This window comes from Pristiophorus japonicus, chromosome 1 (assembly GCF_044704955.1).
Source record: "Pristiophorus japonicus isolate sPriJap1 chromosome 1, sPriJap1.hap1, whole genome shotgun sequence".
In the NCBI taxonomy this organism is placed as follows: Eukaryota; Metazoa; Chordata; class Chondrichthyes; family Pristiophoridae; genus Pristiophorus; species Pristiophorus japonicus.
In genome coordinates, this window is record NC_091977.1 from 273,512,838 (window position 1) to 273,532,596 (window position 19,759).

Below are 19,759 nucleotides of genomic sequence, written 5' to 3' on the forward strand. Positions count from 1 at the left end.
GTGGTGTGAGTTCCACATTGTAGTCTGCCTCTGGTTCAGCAGTGTTGTTGGTAAATCTACTTTTGACTTGGTCTACATGCCTCCGGCAGGTTTGGCCATTGTCCATTTTTACCACCAGTAGCCTGTTGCCTTCCTTGCCTGTTACTGTCCCTGCAAGCCATTTTGGACCCCTGCCATAGTTTAGCACAAATACTTTGTCCCCTATCTCATTCCACCTCCTCCTCGAATTTCGGTCAAAGTACTCGGTTAGCTTACGACGCTTTGCCTCAACAATTTCATGCATGTCTGGGAGGATTAATGAGAGCCTTGTCTTTAAGGTCCATTTCATTAATAGTTGCGCGGGGGGAACTCCGGTCAATGAATGCGGACGAGCTCTGTATGCCAGCAGCAGTCGCAATAGGCGGCCCTGCAGCATGGGACCTTGAATTTTGAGCATGCCTTGTTTAATGATCTGCACTGCTCGCTCCGCCTGGTCGCTGGAGGCCGGCTTGAATGGAGCTGTCTTAACGTGATTTATACCATGGTCACTTATAAAATCTTGGAATTCTGCACTGGTGAAGCACGGACCATTATCACTGACCAATATGTCAGGAATTCCGTGCATTGTGAACATGGTTCCAAGGCTCTCCACAGTGGTGGAACTGTTGCTCGAGTTTAAAATGGTGCATTCGATCCACTTAGAAAATGCATCTACAACTACGAGGAACATTTTGCCCATGAATGGGCCCGCATAGTCTACGTGCACCCATGACCATGGTTTGGTAGGCCAGAGCCAGGGGCTTAGGGGGGCCTCCCTGGGGGCATTGCTGAGTTGGGCACAAATGATGCATCTTCGGACGCAGAGCTCCAAGTACAAGTCAATACCAGGCCACCAGACGTGGGATCTGGCTATGGCCTTCATAAGAACGATCCCCGGGTGCTCGCGGTGGAGCTCCCAAACAAATGCCTCTCTGCCTCGCAAAGGCATGACTACTCAGCTGCCCCACATCAGGCAGTCTGCTTGTAGTGACAGCTCATGCATGCGCCTATGGAAAGGTTTGAACTCCTCGGGGTAGGCATCGCGAGCCTCTGCCCAGTCACCAGTTAAGACATATCTTTTTATCAGGGATAACGTGGGGTCACTGGTCGTCCAGGCTCTGATTTTGCGAGCCGTCATGGGCGAACCTGTGGCCTCAAAGGCATTGATTGCCATGACTATCTCACAGTCCTGTTCGTCAGACCCTTCCGTGGTCACCAGGGGTAGCCTGTTAAGCGCATCGGCACAGTTGTCTGTGCCTGGTCTGTGCCTTATGGTGTAATCGTAAGATGCCAGCATGAGTGCCCACCGTTGAATGCGCGCCGAGGCTTTGCCGTTTATTGCCTTGCTCTCAGATAGGAGGGACGTGAGGGGCTTGTGGTCGGTTTCTAACTCTAACTTAGCCCCGAAAAGGTATTGGTGCAACTTTTTGACACTGTACACGCACGCAAGCATGTTGTAAAATGCAACCGACCCCATACGCTGACGCATCACATGGAAGAACTAGTTTTTTACTTGGATCAAAAAAAGCCAAAACACTGTTGGAACACAGTGTTCCTGGGCGTCCCCCCAAAACCAATTGCACCCCTTTCTGAGTAGCACGTGGAGAGGCTCCAGCCGCGTGCTTAAGTTCTGCATAAAGTTCCTAAAGTAATTGAGTAGCCTGAGAAAGGTGCGCAGTTCTGAGACATTCGGGGGCCTGGGTGCCAGGCGAATTGCTTCTGTTTTGGACTCTATTGGGCGGATTCCATCAGCGGCAATCCTTCTGCCCAAAAATTCAACCTCGGGCGCGAGAAACAGGCACTTGGATTTCTTGACTCGTAGGCCTACCCGATCCAACCGCTTGAGTACTTCCTCCATATTGCGGAGATGGGAGTCAGTGTACCTGCCCATGATAAGTATGTCGTCTTGAAACACAACCGTCCCCAGGATGGACTTGAGCAGACTCTCCATGTTGTGCTGGAATATAGCAGCTGCCGACCTGATGCCGAATGGGCATCGATTGTACATGAAAAGGCCTCGATGTGTATTGATGGTGGTGAGTAGCTTGGACTCATCGGTCAATTCTTGTGTCATATACGCAGATGTGAGATCTAGTTTTGAGAAAAGTTTTCCTCCAGCCAATGTGAAAAATAAGTCCTCTGCTCTGGGCAGCGGGTACTGGTCCTGCAGGGAGACTCTGTTTGTGGTAGATTTGTGGAATGCAAAAGGCAGGAGGCAACAGAGCAGAGTAGCACTGGGGTAAGTGTAAACCACAAGGTGAGAGGAAGGGACAATATGTATGAATATAAAGGGGCTGCAGGAGGGGTCAAAACTAAAAATCATGGTTTAAAAACTAGTATTAAAACTCTGTACCTAAATGCACGCAGCATTCGAAATAAAGTAAATGAGTTGACGGCACAAATCATGACAAATGGGTATGATTTGGTAGCCATTAAAGAAACGTGGTTGCAGGGTGGCCAAGAATGGGAATTAAACATACAGGGGTATCTGACAATTTGGAAAGATAGACAATAAGGGAAAGGAGGTGGGCTAGCTCTGTTAATAAAGGAAGATATCAGGACAGTTGTGAGAGACGATATTGGCTCCAATGGACAAACTGTTGAATCATTGTGGGTGGAGATTAGAGATAGTAAGAGGAAAAAGTCACTGGTGGGCGTAGTTTATAGGCCCCCAAATAATAACTTCATGGTGGGGCGGGCAATAATCAAGGGAATAATGGAGGCATGTGAAAAAGGAAAAGTAATCATGGGGAATTTTAACCGACATATCGATTGGTCAAACCAAATCGCACGGGGTAGCCTTGAGGAGGAATTCAAAGAATGCATACGGGATTGTTTCTTAGAACAGTATGCTACAGAACCTACAAGGGAGCAAGCTATCTTAGATCTGGTCCTGTGTAGTGAGACAGGAATAATAAACGATCTCCAAGTAAAAGAGCCTCTCGGAATGAGTGATCACAGTATGGTTGAATTTGTAATACAGATTGAGGGTCAGGAAGTAGTGTCTCAAACGAGCGTACTATGCTGAAACAAAGGGGACTACAGTGGGAGGAGGGCAGAGTTGGCTAAAGTAGACTGGAAACACGGACTAAACGGTGGCACAATTGAGGAACAGTGGAGCACTTTTAAGGAGCTCTTTCATAGTGCTCAACAAAAATATATTCCAGTGAAAAAGAAGGGCGGTAAGAGAAGGGATAACCAGTCGTGGATAACCAAGGAAATAAAGGAGAGTATCAAATTAAAAACCAATGCGTATAAGGTGGCCAAGGTTAGTGGGAAACTAGCAGATTGGGAAAATTTTAAATGACTGCAAAGAATGACTAAGAAAGCAATAAAGAAAGGAAAGATAGATTATGAAAGTAAACTTGCGCAAAACATAAAAACAGATAGTTAAAGTTTTTACCGATATATAAAACGGAAAAGAGTGACTAAAGTAAATGTTGGTCCCTTAGACGATGAGAAGGGGGATTTAATAATGGGAAATGTGGAAATGGCTGAGACCTTAAACAATTATTTTGCTTCGGTCTTCACACAAAAACCATGGCAAAAATTGCTGGTCACGGGAATGTGGGAAGGGAGGACCTTGAGATAATCACTATCACAAGGGGGGTAGTGCTGGACAGGCTAATGGGACTCAAGGTAGACAAGTCTCCTGGTCCGGATGAAATGCATCCTAGGGTATTAAAAGAGATGGCGGAAGTTATAGCAGATGCATTCGTTATAATCTACCAAAATTCTCTAGACTCTGGAGAGGTACCAGCGGATTGGAAAGCAGCTGATGTAACGCCTCTGTTTAAAAAAGGGGGCAGACAAAAGGCAGGTAACTATAGGCCGGTTAGTTTAACATCTGTAGTGGGGAAAATGCTTGAAGCTATCATTAAGGAAGAAATAGCGGGACATCTAGATAGGAATAGTGCAATCAAGCAGACGCAACATGGATTCATGAAGGCGAAATCAGGTTTATCTAATTTACTGGAATTCTTTGAGGATATAACGAGCATGGTGGACAGAGGTGTACCGATGGATGTGGTGTATTTAGATTTCCAAAAGGCATTCGATAAGATGCCACACAAAAGGTTACTGCAGAAGATAAAGGTACGCGGAGTCAGAGGAAATGTATTAGCATGGATAGAGAATTGGCTGGCGAACAGAAAGCAGAGAGTCGGGATAAATGGGTCCTTTTCGGGTTGGAAATCGGTGGTTAGTGGTGTGCCACAGGGATCGGTGCTGGGACCACAACTGTTTACAATATACATAGTTGACCGGGAAGAGGGGACAGAGTGTAGTGTAACAAAACTTGCAGATGACACAAAGATTAGTGGGAAAGCGGACTGTGTAGAGGACACAGAGAGGAAGCAAAGAGATTTAGATAGGTTAAGCGAATGGGCTAAGGTTTGGTAGATGGAATACAATGTCGGAAAATGTGAGGTCATCCACCTTGGAAAAAAAACAGTAAAAGGGAATATTATTTGAATGGAGAGAAATTACAACATGCTGCGGTGCAGAGGGACCTGGGGGTCCTTGTGCATGAATCCCAAAAAGTTAGTTTGCAGGTGCAGCAGGAAATCAGGAAGGCGAATGGAATATTGGCCTTCATTGCGAGAGGGATGGAGTACAAAAGCAGGAAGGTCCTGCTGCAACTGTAGAGGGTATTGGTGAGGCCGCACCTGGAGTACTGCGTGCAGTCTTGGTCATCTTTCTTAAGGAAGGATATACTAGCTTTGGAGGGGGTACAGAGACGATTCACGAGGCTGATTCCGGAGATGAGGGGGTTACCTTATGATGATAGATTGAGTAGACTGGGTCTTTACTCGTTGGAGTTTAGAAGGATGAGTGGTGATCTTTTAGAAACATTTAAAATAATGAAAGGGACAGACAAGATAGAGGCAGAGAGGTTGTTTCCACTGGTTGGGGAGACTAGAACTAGGGGGCACAACCTCAAAATACGGGTGAGCCAATTTAAACCCGAGTTGAGAAGGAATTTCTTCTCCCAGAGGGTTGTGAATCTGTGGAATTCTCTGCCCAAGGAAGCAGTTGAGGCTAGCTCATTGAATGTATTCAAATCACAGATAGATAGATTTTTAACCAATAAGAAAATTAAGGGTTATGGGGAGCGGGCGGGTAAGTGGAGCTGAATCCACTGCCAGATCAGCCATGATCTTGTTGAATGGCGGAGCAGACTCGAGGGGCTAGATGGCCTACTCATGTTTCTAATTCTTATGTTCTTATGTTCTTATGTTCTTATGTACCCCTTTCCTGCTTTCTCTCCATACCCCTTGATCCCCTTAACCGTAAGAGCCACATCTAACTCCCTCTTGAATATATCCAGTGAACTGGCATCAACAACTCTCTGCGGCAGGGAATTCCACAGGTTAACAACTCTCTGAGTGAAGAAGTTTCTCCTCATCTCAGTTCTAAATTGCCGACCGCTTATCCTAAGACTACTGGTTCTGGACTTCCCCAACATCAGGAACATTTTTCCCGCATCTACCCTGTCCAGTCCCGTCAGAATCTTAAATGTTTCTATGAGATCCCCTCTCATCCTTCTAAACTCCAGTGAATAAAGGCCCAGTTGATCCAGTCTATCCTCATATGACAGCCCAGCCATCCCTGGAATCAGTCTGGTGAACCTTCGCTGCACTCCCTCAATAACAAGAACGTCCTTCTTCAGACTAGGAGACCAAAACTGAACACAATATTCCAGGTGAGGCTTCACTAAGGCCCTGTACAACTGCAGTAAGACCTCCCTGCATCTATATTCAAATCCCTTAGCTATGAAGGCCAACATACCATTTGCCTTCTTTTACCGCCTGCTATATCTGCGTGCCCATTTTCAGTGACTAATGAACCATGAAACCCAGGTCTCGTTGCACCTCCCCTTTTCCTTGTATGCCGCTATTCAGATAATATTCTGCCTTTGTGTTTTTGCCCCCAAAATGGATAACCTCACATTTATCCACATTAGACTGCATCTGCCATGCATTTGCCCGCTCACCTAACCTGTCCAAGTCACCCTGCAGCCTCTTAGCGTCCTCCTCACAGCTCACACCGCCACCCAGTTTAGTGTCATCTGCAAACTTGGAGATATAACACTCTATTCCTTCATCCAAATCGTTAATATATATTGTAAAGACCTGGGGTCCCAGCACTGAGCCCTGCGGCATTCCACTAGTCACTGCCTGCCATTCTGAAAAGGGCCCGTGTATCCCGACTCTCTGCTTCCTGTCTGCCAACCAATTCTCTATCCACGTCAGTATATTACCCCCAATACCATGTGCTTTGATTTTGCACAACAATCTCTTGTGCGGGACCTTGTCAAAAGCCTTCTGAAAGTCCAAATGCACCACATCCACTGGTTCTCCCTTGTCCACTCTGCTAGTTACATCCTCAAAAAATTCCAGAAGATTCGTCAAGCATGATTTCCCTTTCATAAATCCATGCTGACTTGGTCCGATCCTGTCACCGCTTTCCAAATGCGCTGCTATTTCATTCTTCATGATCGATTCCAACATTTTCGCCATTACTGATGTCAAGCTAACTGGTCTATAATTGCCCATTTTCTCTCTCCCTCCTTTTTTAAAATGTGGTGTTACATTAGCTACCCTCCAGTGCTTGGGAACTGATCCAGAGTTGATAGACTGTTGGAATATGACCACCAATGCATCCACTATTTCTAGGGCCATTTCCTTGAGTACTCTGGGATGCAGACTATCAGGCCCTGGGGATTTATCGGCCTTCAATCCAATCAATTTCCCGAACACAATTTCCCGCCTAATAAGGATATCCTTCAGTTCCTCCTTCTCACTCGACCCACTATACTCTAGTACCTTCCGAAGGTTATTTGCATCTTCCTTCTTGAAGATAGAACCGAAGTATTGGTTCAATTGGTCTGCCATTTCTTTGTTCCCCATTATAATTTCACCTGAAGCCGACTGCAAGGGACCGACGTGTGGCTTTACTAATCTTTTTCTCTTCACATATTTAGAGGAGCTTTTGCAGTCAGTTTTTATATTCCCTGCAAGCTTCCTCTCGTACTCTATTTTCCCCCTCTTCATTAAACCCTTAGTCCTCCTCTGTTGAATTCTAAATTTCTCCCAGTCCTCAGGTTTGTTGCTTTTTCTCGCCAATTTATATGCCTCTTCCTTGGTTTTAACACTATCCTTAATTTCCCTTGTTAGCCACGGTTGAGCCACCTTCCCCGTTTTATTTTTACTCCAGACAGGGATGGACATTTAGAACATAAGAACATAAGAATTAGGAACAGGAGTAGGCCATCTAGCCCCTTGAGCCTGCTCCGCCATTCAACAAAATCATGGCTGATCTGGCTGTGGACTCAGCTCCACTTACCCGCCCGCTCCCCATAACCATTAGTTCCCTTATTGGTTAAAAATCTATCTTTCTGTGATTTGAATACATTCAATGAGCTCGCCTCAACTGCTTCCTTGGGCAGAGAATTCCACAGATTCACAACCCTCTGGGAGAAGAAATTCCTTCTCAACTCGGTTTTAAATTGGCTCCCCCGTATTTTGAGGCTGTGCCCCCCAGTTCTAGTCTCCCCGACCAGTGTAAACAACCTCTCTGCCTCTATCTTGTCTGTCCCTTTCATTATTTTAAATGTTTCCATAAGATCACCCCTCATCCTTCTGAACTCCAACGAGTAAAGACCCAGTCTACTCAATCTATCATCATAAGGTAACCCCCTCATCTCCAGAATCAGCCTAGTGAATCATCTCTGTACCCCCTCCAAAGCTAACTCCTCCCCAACAGCACTAGCAAACACTCCCCATAGGACATTGGTTCCGGTCCTGCCCAGGTGCAGACCGTCCGGTTTGTACTGGTCCCATCTCCCCCAGAACCGGTTCCAATGTCCCAGGAATTTGAATCCCTCCCTTCTGCACCACTCCTCAAGCCAAGTATTCAGCTGAGCTATCCTGCGATTCCAACTCTGACTAGAACGTGGCACTAGTAGCAATCCTGAGATTACTACTTTTGAGGTCCTACTTTTTAATTTAGCTCCCAGCTCCCTAAATTCGCCTCGTAGTACCTCATCCCGTTTTTTACCTGTGTCATTGGTACCTATATGTACCACGACAACTAGCTGTTCACCCTCCCGTTTCAGAATGTCCTGCACCCGCTCCGAGACATCCTTGACCCTTGCACCAGGGAGGCAACATACCATCCTGGAGTCTCGGTTGTGCCCGCAGAAACGTCTATCTATTCCCCTTACAATTGAATCCCCTATCACTATCGCTTTCTCACTCTTTTTCCTGCCCTCCTGTGCAACAGAGCCAGCCACGGTGCCATGAACTTGGCTGCTGCTGCTCCCCCCTGATGAGTCATCCCCCTCAACAGTACTCAAAGCAGTGTATCTGTTTTGCAGGAGGATGACCGCAGGAGATCCCTGCACTACCTTCCTTGTACTGCTCTTCCTGTTGGTCTTCCATTCCCTACCTGGCTGTGTATCCTTTACCTGCGGTAAGACCAATGTGCTGTTCACATCATTCTCAGCATCATGCATGCTCCAAAGTGAATCCACCCGCAGCTCCAGTTTCGCAATGCGGTTCGTCAGGAGCTGCAGGCGGACACACTTCCCACACACGTAGCCATCAGGGACACCGGAGGCGTCCCTGACTTCCCACATAGTACAGGAGGAGCATAACACGTGTCTGAGCTCTCCTGCCATGACTTAACCCTTAGATACACTTAAATTGGCAACAACAATGCTAAATGTTACTTACTCATAGAGAAAAGAACAAGAAAAATTACTTACCAATCACCAGCCAATCACTTACCCCCTTGGCTGTGACGTCACCTTTCGATTTCTTTCTACTTCTTTTTTGCCTTCACCCTGTAGCTGCACAAGCCTCTCGCCGACTCACAGACTCACGACTCAGCGACGCACCTCCCGACTTTGTGGCCTTTTATAGGCCTCTCGCCGACTCACGGACTCACGACTCAGCGACGCACCTCCCGACTTTGTGGCCTTTTATAGGCCTCTCGCCGACTCACGGACTCCCGACTCAGCGATGCACCTCCCGACTTTGTGGCCTTTTATAGGCCTCTCGCCGACTCACAGACTCCCGACTCAGCGACGCACCTCCCGACCTCGCGGCCTTTTATCGGCCTCTCATCGACTCACTGTCTCCCGACTCGTGCAGCCCTTGTATCTAAAGAAAGCCTCCATGTTTAATCCTCACTTTGAGAACTGATAAAGTAGAGTCAGGTCGCACCTGATTGAGTTCACGGTACTCAGCCTATTGAGTTATTGCATGCACAACATTTGGCGATGAGGCACAATACGAACTTTCACACACAAAAAAAAATGAGCACCGTTGGAATCCTGGAGCGATTCATGGAGGGAGAAGACTGGAAGGATTTTACAGATCACCTCGACCAGTACTTCGTGGTCAACAAGATGGATGAAGACGCTGATGCAGTTAGGCGCAGGACAGTTTTCCTCACGGTTTGTGGTCCAAACATCTATGGCCTCATAAAGAATCTGCTCTCACCTGAACGTCCAATAGAAAAGACCTATGAGGAATTGTGTGCTCTGATTCGGGACCATCTCAAACCTAAAGAAGGCATCATTACCTCGCGATATCGCTTTTACAATCACGTTCGTTCTGAGGGCCAGGACATGGCGGAATTTGTTGCTGACCTGAGACATCTCGCTGGACCATGTAAGTTTGGAACTGAGTTGGAAGACATGCTGCGTGACGTCTTTGTAATCGGCATAAACCACGAGGTGATCCTACGGAAGCTGCTGGCTGCGGAGACACTGGATCTGAGCAGGACCGTGGTCAGGCAAGCCTGGGCGATCATGATGGCCGGTAGTACAAAGCAGAAATCCTCGCAGAGTCGGAACTCCATGGCAAGTACTGTGCACCAAATTATGTCGTCAGTTGCAGAGCTGCACCTGGCAGAGTCTACGCCACTGTGTTTGTAAAACCTGTAGCTGCTCGAAGTCCGCCATTGGGCACGAATCTGATTTCACCCTGTTGGCGTTGTGGGGGCAATCATCGGCCTCAGACAGTATGTTTGTAGAGGCTGTGCAAAAATGGGGCACCTTCAGCGGATGTGTCCGCAGCTCAGCAAGCGTGCTGCGACACACCATGTGGATGATGATGACCGATCCAGAGCCGATCTGGCAATGCAACCCGTGATACCCAAGGAGGAAATGTATAGTGTACATTCGTTCCTGACAAAGAGCCAACCGATAATGATTGAAGTAAAATTGAACAGCATGCCGGTATCTATGGAATTAGACACGGGTGCGAGTCAGTCAATTATGAGCCAGAGGACTTGCGAAAAGCTGTGGGACACCAAGGCCGTGAAACCCAAGCTGAGTCCAGTAAATGTGAAATTGCGTACCTACACCAAAGAGCTCATACCAGTGATTGGCAGTGCAGCAGTCAAGGTGTCAGACAATGGGGCGGTTCATGATCTATCACTGTGGATCGTTCCAGGCAATGGTCAAACATTATCTGGCAGGAGTTGCCTCAAAAAAATAAAATGGAACTGGAACGATATTAAAGCTTTGTCATCGGTGGATGATGCTTCGTGTGTTCAAGTGCTGAGCAAATTTCCCTTGCTGTTTGAACCGTGCATTGGCAACTTCCCGGGAGCCAAGGTGCAGATCCACCTGGACTCGGATGCAAGACCCGTCCATCACAAAGCCCGGGTGGTCCTGTATATGATGAGGGAGAAAGCCAAATTCAAACTGGACAGACTCCAATGTGAAGGGGTCATTTCACCGGTCGAATTTAACAAATGGGCTAGTCCCATTGTTCCTGTGCTGAAGAGTGATGGCACTGTCAGTATTTGTGGAGACTACAAGGTTACGATCAACCAAGTTTCAAAACAGGATCAGTACCCGTTACCAAAGGCTGATGACCTGTTTGCAATGCTAGCCGGGGGAAAGTCGTTCACCAAATTGGATCTGATGTCGGCCTATATGACACAGGAGCTTGTTGAATCGTCAAAGAAACTTACGTGCATCAATACACATAAAGGGCTGTTCATTTACAACAGGTGTCCTTTTGGAATTCGCTCAGCTGCAGCCATATTTCAGAGAAATATGGAGAGTTTACTGAAGTCTGTCCGTAGAACTGTGGTGTTCCAAGCCGACATTCTGGTCACAGGTTGTGACACTGCCGAACACCTGCACAACCTGGAAGAGGTTCTACGTCATCTGGACAAAGTGGGGCTCAGGCTGAAATGTTCAAAATGTGTCTTTATGGCACTGGAAGTCGAATTCCTGGGAAGGAAGATTGCTGCAGACGGCATCAGTCCTATGGACTCGAAAACCGAGGCCATCAAAAATGCACCCAGACCCCAGAATATGACGGAACTGAGTTCGTTCCTTGGTCTTCTCAACTACTTCGGTAATTTCTTACTTAAATTGAGCACATTATTGGAGCCACTGCACATGCTGCTCAGAAAAGGCGACAATTGAGTTTGGGGTGTATCTCAAGACAAGGCCTTCGAGAGAGCTAGAAATCTGTTTTGTTCCAACAAATTGCTGGTACATTATGACCCATGCAAGCGTTTAATATTGGCCTGTGACGCTTCATCACATGGGGTTGGTTGTGTGCTCCAACAATCCAATGAGTCGGGCAAACTACAACCCATTGCATACGTGTCGAGAAGCATGTCTAAAGCAGAAAGAGCCTACGGCATGGTAGAGAAAGAAGCTTTAACCTGCATATATGGGGTTAAAAAGCTGCATCAGTATCTGTTTGGGTTTCGTTTCGAACTTGAAACCGATCACAAGCCGCTCATATCTTTGTTTTCAAAGCATAGAGATATCAATACCAACGCGTCGTCCCGCATCCAGAGGTGGGCACTGACATTATCTGCCTATGATTATGTCATTCTCCATAGACCTGGCATTGAGAATTGTGCCGATGCATTGAGTCGTTTGCCGTTGCCCACGCCGCAGGTGGAAACGCCACTTCCTGCAGACCTACTGTTGGTCACGGATGCCTTTGAGAGTGAAAGGTCACCTGTAACTGCTCAACAAGTTACGACCTGGACCAGCCAAGATCCAATCTTATTGGTTGTAAAACATTGTGTCCTTAGTGGTGATTGGTTGGCCATTCCCAGGGAAGTGTGTGATGAGGCCAAACCTTACAACCGTCGCAAAGATGAACTATTCATTCAATCTGATTGTTTGCTATGGGATAATCGTGTTGTTATACCAAAGAAAGGCAGGGAGAGATTTGTATGGGATTTACACAGTACCCATCCCGGTATTGTGATGATGAAGGCCATTGCCAGGTCTCACGTTTGGTGGCCTGGCATTGACTCTGATTTGGAGTCATGTGTGCATCAGTGCAACACTTGCATGCAGTTAAGCAATGCACCAGTGGAACCTCCACTAAGTCTGTGGTCGTGGCCATCCAAACCATGGTCGAGGATCCACATCGACTATGCGGGTCCTTTCCTGGAAAAATGTTTTTGGTGGTGGTGGATGCGGATTCCAAATGGATAGAATGTGTAATCTTGTCATCCAGCACATCCACAGCCACCTTTGAGAGCCTTCGTGCCATGTTCGCCACTCTTGGTCTGACCGACATCGTTGTGAACGACAACGGATCGTGCTTCACGAGTTTGGAGTTTAAAGAGTTTATGAGACTTAATGGTATCAAGCCCGTAAGGTCAGCACCATTCAAACCATCCAATGGTCAAGCGGAGCAGAGACCATCAAGCAGAGCCTGAAACGTGTAACTCACGATTCTTTGCAGACTCGCTTGTCACGCATATGCTTAATTACAGGACGAGACACCACACGCTTACCGGGTTCCCCCTACTGAACTGTTGGTGAAGAGAGGTCTCAAGACCAGGCTCTCGCTTGTCCACCCTGATCTTAACGTTCACGTCGAAAACAGATGTCAACATCAGCAGTGGTATCATGATCGCACTGGCGTGTCACGTGACATCTCTATTAATGATCCTGTGTATGTGCTAAATTATGGTCAAGGCCCCAAGTGGGTCATTGGCACTGTTATGGCCAAGGAAGGTAACAGGGTGCTTATTGTCAGGCTCACTAATGGGCAAACATGCAGGAGGCACATTGATCAGATGAAATTGCGGCACACAGACGAACCGGAACAGTTTGAAGAAGACACCATCAATGACCAATTGATTCATATTCAGCCATCAGAAGACCCTGCTGTTGTCAATGAATCTGGACCTTCAATCCCCGACATGGACATTGCCACTCCCATTAGATCTGCTCCCCAGCCTCAAGACATGAATGACTCGGAGCGCTCACCCAGATCTGGAATTGAACTGAGACAATCAACTAGGGAGCAGAAAGCCCCGGACCGTCTCAATTTGTAAATAGGACTGATACCAAGATCTTAGGGGGAATGATGTAATGTATTTATGCCTGGGTTTACCTGCCACCAGGGGGAGTGACCGTCGGAGGTCATTGGGCCACAGACACACACGTGAAGCCCTTGTATATACAGAAAGCCTCCATGTTTAATCCTCACTTTGAGAGCTAATAAAGTAGAGTCAGGTCGCACCTGATTGAGTTCACGGTGTAAGCCTATTGAGTTATTGCATACGCAACACTTTCCTTCTTCCCCTTCCCACGCCTGCTGCTCCTCCTCTATAAGGCCTCAGTGCCTACAGCAAGGCTGCTTGAGGGCTGCTGTGTTAGATGGGCGAGACAGTGCAGACAGCCTAGGACGACGGCCTGAACCAGCTCTGGGCCTGGAAGGCCCAGCTACAGACATCGGCGGAAGCAGTCTCTGATGGCTCGGGTGTGGACTGCGTTAGGTGAATGGTAGGAGAGTCGGTGGTGGGAACCGGACTGCTGTTATCCTGAGGAGGGACAGCACCTTCCACTTCCTGGGAACCACTGACACTCAGACGGGGCTGGGCTTCAGCATCAGGAGCACGATGTGACACCACAACTTGCTGACCTGCTTCGGCACCATCACTTCCCCGTTGGACAGTGGGGAAGACAGAGAGGAAGGCAGCAATCAGCCATCACCAAGCTGCAGCATAGCTCGTGCCTGCGATGCCATCACTGCTGCAACATTATCCATGGCACATGCCACACACCCTGGAATAGAAACATAGAAAATAGGTGCAGGAGTAGGCCATTTGGCCCTTCGAGCCTCCACCAGCATTCAATAAGATCATGGCTGATCATTCACCTCAGTACCACTTTCCTGCTTTCTCCCCATACCCCTTGATCCCTTTAGCCATAAGGGCCATATCTAACTCCCTCTTGAATATATCCAATGAACTGGCATCAACAACTCTCTGTGGTAGAGAATTCCACAGGTTAACAACTCTCTGAGTGAAGAAGTTTCTCCTCATCTCAGTCCTAAATGGCTTACCCCTTATCCTTAGACTATGTCCCGTGGTTCTGGACTTCCCCAACATCGGGAACATTCTTCCTGCATCTAACCTGTCCAGTCCCATCAGAATTTTATATGTAGCTATGAGATCCCCTCTCATCCTTCTAAACTCCAGTGAATACAGGCCCAGTCGATCCAGTCTCTCCTCATATGTCAGTCCTGCCATCCCGGGAATCAGTCTGGTGAACCTTCGCTGCACTCCCTCAATAGCAAGAATGTCCTTCCTCAGATTAGGAGACTAAAACTGAACACAATATTCCAGGTGAGGCCTCACCAAGGCCCTGTACAATTGCAGTAAGACCTCCCTGCTCCTATATTCAAATCCCCTAGCTATGAAGGCCAACATACCATTTGCCTTCTTCACCGCCTGCTCTACCTGCATGCCAACTTTCAATGACTGATGTACCATGACACCCAGGTCTTATTGCACTTCCCCTTTTCCTAATCTGCCGCCATTCAGATAATATTCTGCCTTCGTGTTTTTGCCCCCAAAGTGGATAACCTCACATTTATCCACATTATACTGCATCTGCCACTCGTTTGCCCACTCACCTAACCTGGCCAAGTCACCCTGCAGCCTTTTAACGTCCTCCTCACAGCTCATACTGCCACCCAGCTTAGTGTGATCTGCAAACTTGGAGATATTACACTCAATTCCCTCATCCAAATCATTAATGTATATCGTAAATAGCTGGTGTCCCAGCACTGAGCCCTGCGGCACCCCACGAGTCACTGTCATTGTCGCTGCTGGAGGCCACCTACCTCTGTCAGTGGGCAAGGATGGGCGTGCTGGAGTCCTCAGATGCACGGACAATGCATGAGGCTGCCTCCGCCACAATCACACCAAGTGCGTCTCCGAGCCCATGAGCTCGCGGTGCATTTCCCTGTTCTCTCTGGATGTTGCCACCAAGTCCAGGTCCACATATGCCTGTCTCTGAGCAGGACTACTGTGCCGACTCACCCTCGGGGGAGCCGGCCTCTGAGCTTCCCCTTGCTGGGCGCTGCTGTAGGCCACTGGGGCCAGGAACCTCAGAGTCCTCAAACTCCAGGAAATCGCCTTCGTCCCCTGATGTAGTGTCGGCAGACGGTGCAACTGTTGGGTTGTGAGGTTCAAGCAGCAGACTATCATCCCCTCCCTCATCGTCTCCCCCGCGGCCAGATGTCGGCTCAGGGAAAGGCTGCTTCTGGCTGGTCATCTATAAGCACAAAACAACAGACGTGTGGTTAGCAGCAAGGGAGGGGGCAGGGTGAGCAGGAAGGTGATACTGGACATGTATATGTAAAGGGACTACGCCACTTCATATTAGGGGTCAAGGAAGTCACATCAATCACGTGTTCCATTCACATACCCTCACTACTCTGGCCACTGTGCGAACTGGGATGCCCATGAGGGCCGAGACTTGCTGTTCCACCTCGGTGAGCTCCAGCAGCTGCGGCTGTCTACCTCCAGTTCGTCGTTGCACCAGTCTGTTGTGGGGGAGTTTGGCCTGCAATAAGAGCAAGAAGAAGGGTTCAGTAAGGGTCCACTTCCTCTTGTGCCACATGTGCCTTCCATAGTTCAATAGCTGTACTATGTGTGTTACGTCCCTAATAAAGTAATGTAAATGAGTACTGTAGAAGTGAGTAAGTGTGACCTTACTTCCTTTATTCTAACTCCAGAGTGCAGGTACAGCATGGGAGGCATGCTTTCCTCCAGTGATCCCAAGGGCCTTTCGTGATGGTATAATGCTGCTTACATAAAGTTGCATACATAACATCACCCCCTCCCAAAGTCAATAGTATACTTATTTACAGGGTAAGACGATCTGGGGCCTTTCGCTCCGTAGTCGATCATCTCGGTACAAACACAGGTGCAGATGAGTTGGTTGGGCCTTCGCTGGGCTGCTGCGCAGTGGCCTTGCTGGACTGCTGGGGATGATGAGTTCAGCTTCGTGGTCAACCGTGATGTCGGTTGCCACTTGTGTGTGTGTCGGAGGGTCGAAGTTGGTGATGTCCTCTTCAGGTTGCTCGTGGCTGTCTGTGAATCGCAGTTTGGTTTGGTCCAAATGCTTTCTGCAAGTTAGTCCATTTGCGAGTTTGACCTGGAACACCCTGCTCTCTCCTTTGGCTATGACCGTGCCAATAAGTCATTTGGGACCATGTCCATAGTTGAGTACAAGTACAGGGTCATTGACTTCAATAACACGTGACACATTTGCGCGATCATGGTACATGCTTTGTTGATGCCGCCTGTCCTCGACGTGATCATGGAGATCAGGGTGGACAAGAGAGAGCCTTGTTTTGAGTGCCCTTTTCATGAGTAGCTCGGCAGGGGGAACCCCGGTGAGCGAGTGGGGTCTGGTGCGGTAGCTGAGCAGGACTTGGGACAGGCGGGTTTGCAGGGAGCCTTCCAACACGCATTTCAAGCTTTGCCTGATAGTTTGGACTGCCCGTTCTGCCTGGCCATTGGATGCGGGCTTGAACTGGGCAGATGTGACGTGCTTGATCTCATTGTGGGTCATGAATTCCTTGAATTCAGCGCTGGTGAAGCACGGCCCATTGTCGCTGACAAGGACATCAAGCAGGCTGTGCGTGGCAAACATGACTCATAAGTTTTCGATGGTGGCAGTGGACATGCTTACAGACATTATTACACACTCAATCCATTTTGAATAAGCATCCACAACAACCAAAAACATTTTGCCTAGAAACGGGCCAGCGAAGTCAACGTGGATCCTAGACCACGGTTTGGAGGGCCATGACCACAAACTTAGCGGTGCCTCCCTGGGTGCATTGCTCAGTTGAGAGCAAGTGTTGCATTGGTGCATGCAAGACTCCAAGTCTGAGTCGATGCCGGGCCACTATACATGGGATCTGGCCAAAGCTTTCATCATTACTATGTCTGGGTGGGTACTGTGTCGGTCGCATATGAACATTTCCCTACCTTTCTTAGGCAAAACCACACGTTTACCCCACAAACGACAGTCCGCCTGTATGGACATTTTGTCTTTGCGCCGCTGGAACGGCTTGATCTCTTCATGTATCTCTGCTGGGACATTGGACCAGCTCCCATGGAGGACACAGTTTTTTACAAGGGACAGTAAAGGATCCTAGCTGGTCCAGGTCCTGATCTGGTGGGCCGTAACGGGTGACTTTTCATTTTCAAATGCATCCATCACCAAGAGCAAGTCTACAGGCTGTGCCATTTCCACCCCGGTGGTGGGCAATGGTAGAAGACTGAGAGCATCAGCGCAGTTATCTGTGCCTGGTCTGTGGCGGATTACATAGTTATAGGCAGACAGCGTGAGCACCCATCTTTACTGCGTAAACGCATGCTAGAGCTTCTTTTTCAGTCATGCTGTCGGCCCTTTTGGCCTTGGACAAACTCCTGGATGCATAAGCGACCAGTTGCAATGTTCCAGATTCATTTGCTTGTTGTAACACACACCCGACACCATACGAAGACGCATCGCAAGCAGGCACTAAACATTTACATGGGTCATACAGAACAAGCAGTTTGTTGGAACATAACAGATTTTTGGCTTTCTCAAAAGCAGCTGCTTGTGATTTCCCCCATACCCAGTCATCTCCCTTGCGTAGCAACAAGTGTAGAGCTCGAGCAAGGCGCTTAATCCGGATAGGAAATGACCAAAATAATTGAGGAGTCCCAGGACCCCCACAGCTCTGTCACGTTCTGTGGTCTTGGCGCATTCTTGATAGTCTCTGTCTTGGTGTCGGTGGGTCTGATGCCGTCTGCTGTGATTCTTCTCCCTAAGAACTCGACCTCTGGTGCCACGAAAACACACTTCGAGCGTTTTAACCTGAGCCCCACACGATCTAGTCGACTTAGAACCTCTTCCAGGTTTTTCAACTGTTCGATGGTATCCCGACCTGTGATCAATATGTCGTCCTGGAAAACCACGGTGCGCAGGACCGACTTGAGCAGGCTCTCAATGTTCCTTTGAAAAATAGCCGTGGCCGATCGAATCCCAAACGGGCATCTATTGTAGATGAACAGACCTTTGTGCGTGTTGATGCAGGTGAAGCCTTTCGAAGATTCCGCCAGCTCCTGCGTCATGTAGGCCGAGGTCAGGTCCAACTTGGTGAATGTCTTCCCTCCTGCCAGCGTCGCAAATAGGTCGTCTGCCATGGGTAATGGGTACTGGTCCTACAGCGAAAAACGGTTAATCGTTACTTTATAGTCCCCACAAATTCTGACCGTGCCATCGCACTTGAGAACCGGAACAATCAGACTGGCCCACTCGTTGAACTCCACTGGCGCTTTGATGCCTTCTCGCTGCAGCCTGTCCAGCTCGATCTCCACTTTCTCTCGCATCATATATGGCACCATCCATGCCTTGTACTGGGAACCAAGTGGATCTGCACCTTTGCCACCGAGAAACTTCCGATGCCTGGCTCAAACAACGACGGACACTTGCTCAGCAGGTAAAATCAAACACAAATTAAACATGGTAGTATGGTGTCACCCCTCCCTGCACGATTCCCAAGTTCGGCCAAGGAGCGTACAGCAGGTTTTGGTGCCTGACCTGACGGCCTCTGCATTTCACTCGGCAAGTGAGACACCATAAGTAAAGTATAATCGCGAGTTGACAGTTAACTAAATTGTGGGAAGCGATTCGGATCCAGACTGGGACCTCTATATTTCTGAAAAGGTCCCACCGAGGCGGAATGGTGATCTCGAGAATCTTTTTGCCTATCTCAATGGTTTTCTGTTCTAGAGTATAGAAGTGTTTTTGTGAGATAATTATGGCTTTTAGCAGAGCGGTAAGATGTTTGGGTAGAGGGGGAATTGCATAGCCAAAATGTACAACATAATCCTGCAGGTTTGTAATGTTTTCCTTCACAGTGAGGTGGACAGTGGAGGGTTCAGGAATGCGGACAATCTGTTCCTGGGCCTGAACTGATGCCTCAAGTTTGAAGCAAAACTGCTGTTACTTACCGGACACCAGAAGTGTCCATGCTGGTAGTGGGGTGCACTGGTGGTGACACACTATGTCCCACCCTCTATGTATGCTCCCTGTGGAGGGACAAGGTCCTGTGCCATTACCTCCATGGTGCAGTTAATAGGCTGTGTACCAGCAGCTTTAAACCCACACTGTGACTTTGAATGGGCACTCAAGTACTGGGGACACAGTATTACGTGTGCACCCCGGCTCCGGCACCCGGAGAGGTCAGTACCTGTTACAGCGTGCTCCCACTTTATGACATAGGGTGGGCCTGCTGCAAAACGAATGTGTGCACCTCCCTGAACAACTCCAATGTTCTCCACCCAGTATACTGGTGCGGGTCGGGCTGTCCCGCCCATGACCGGCATCCTTAATACTATCCCCATGAAGTGTGGTTAAATTTCCCACAGTACTGGG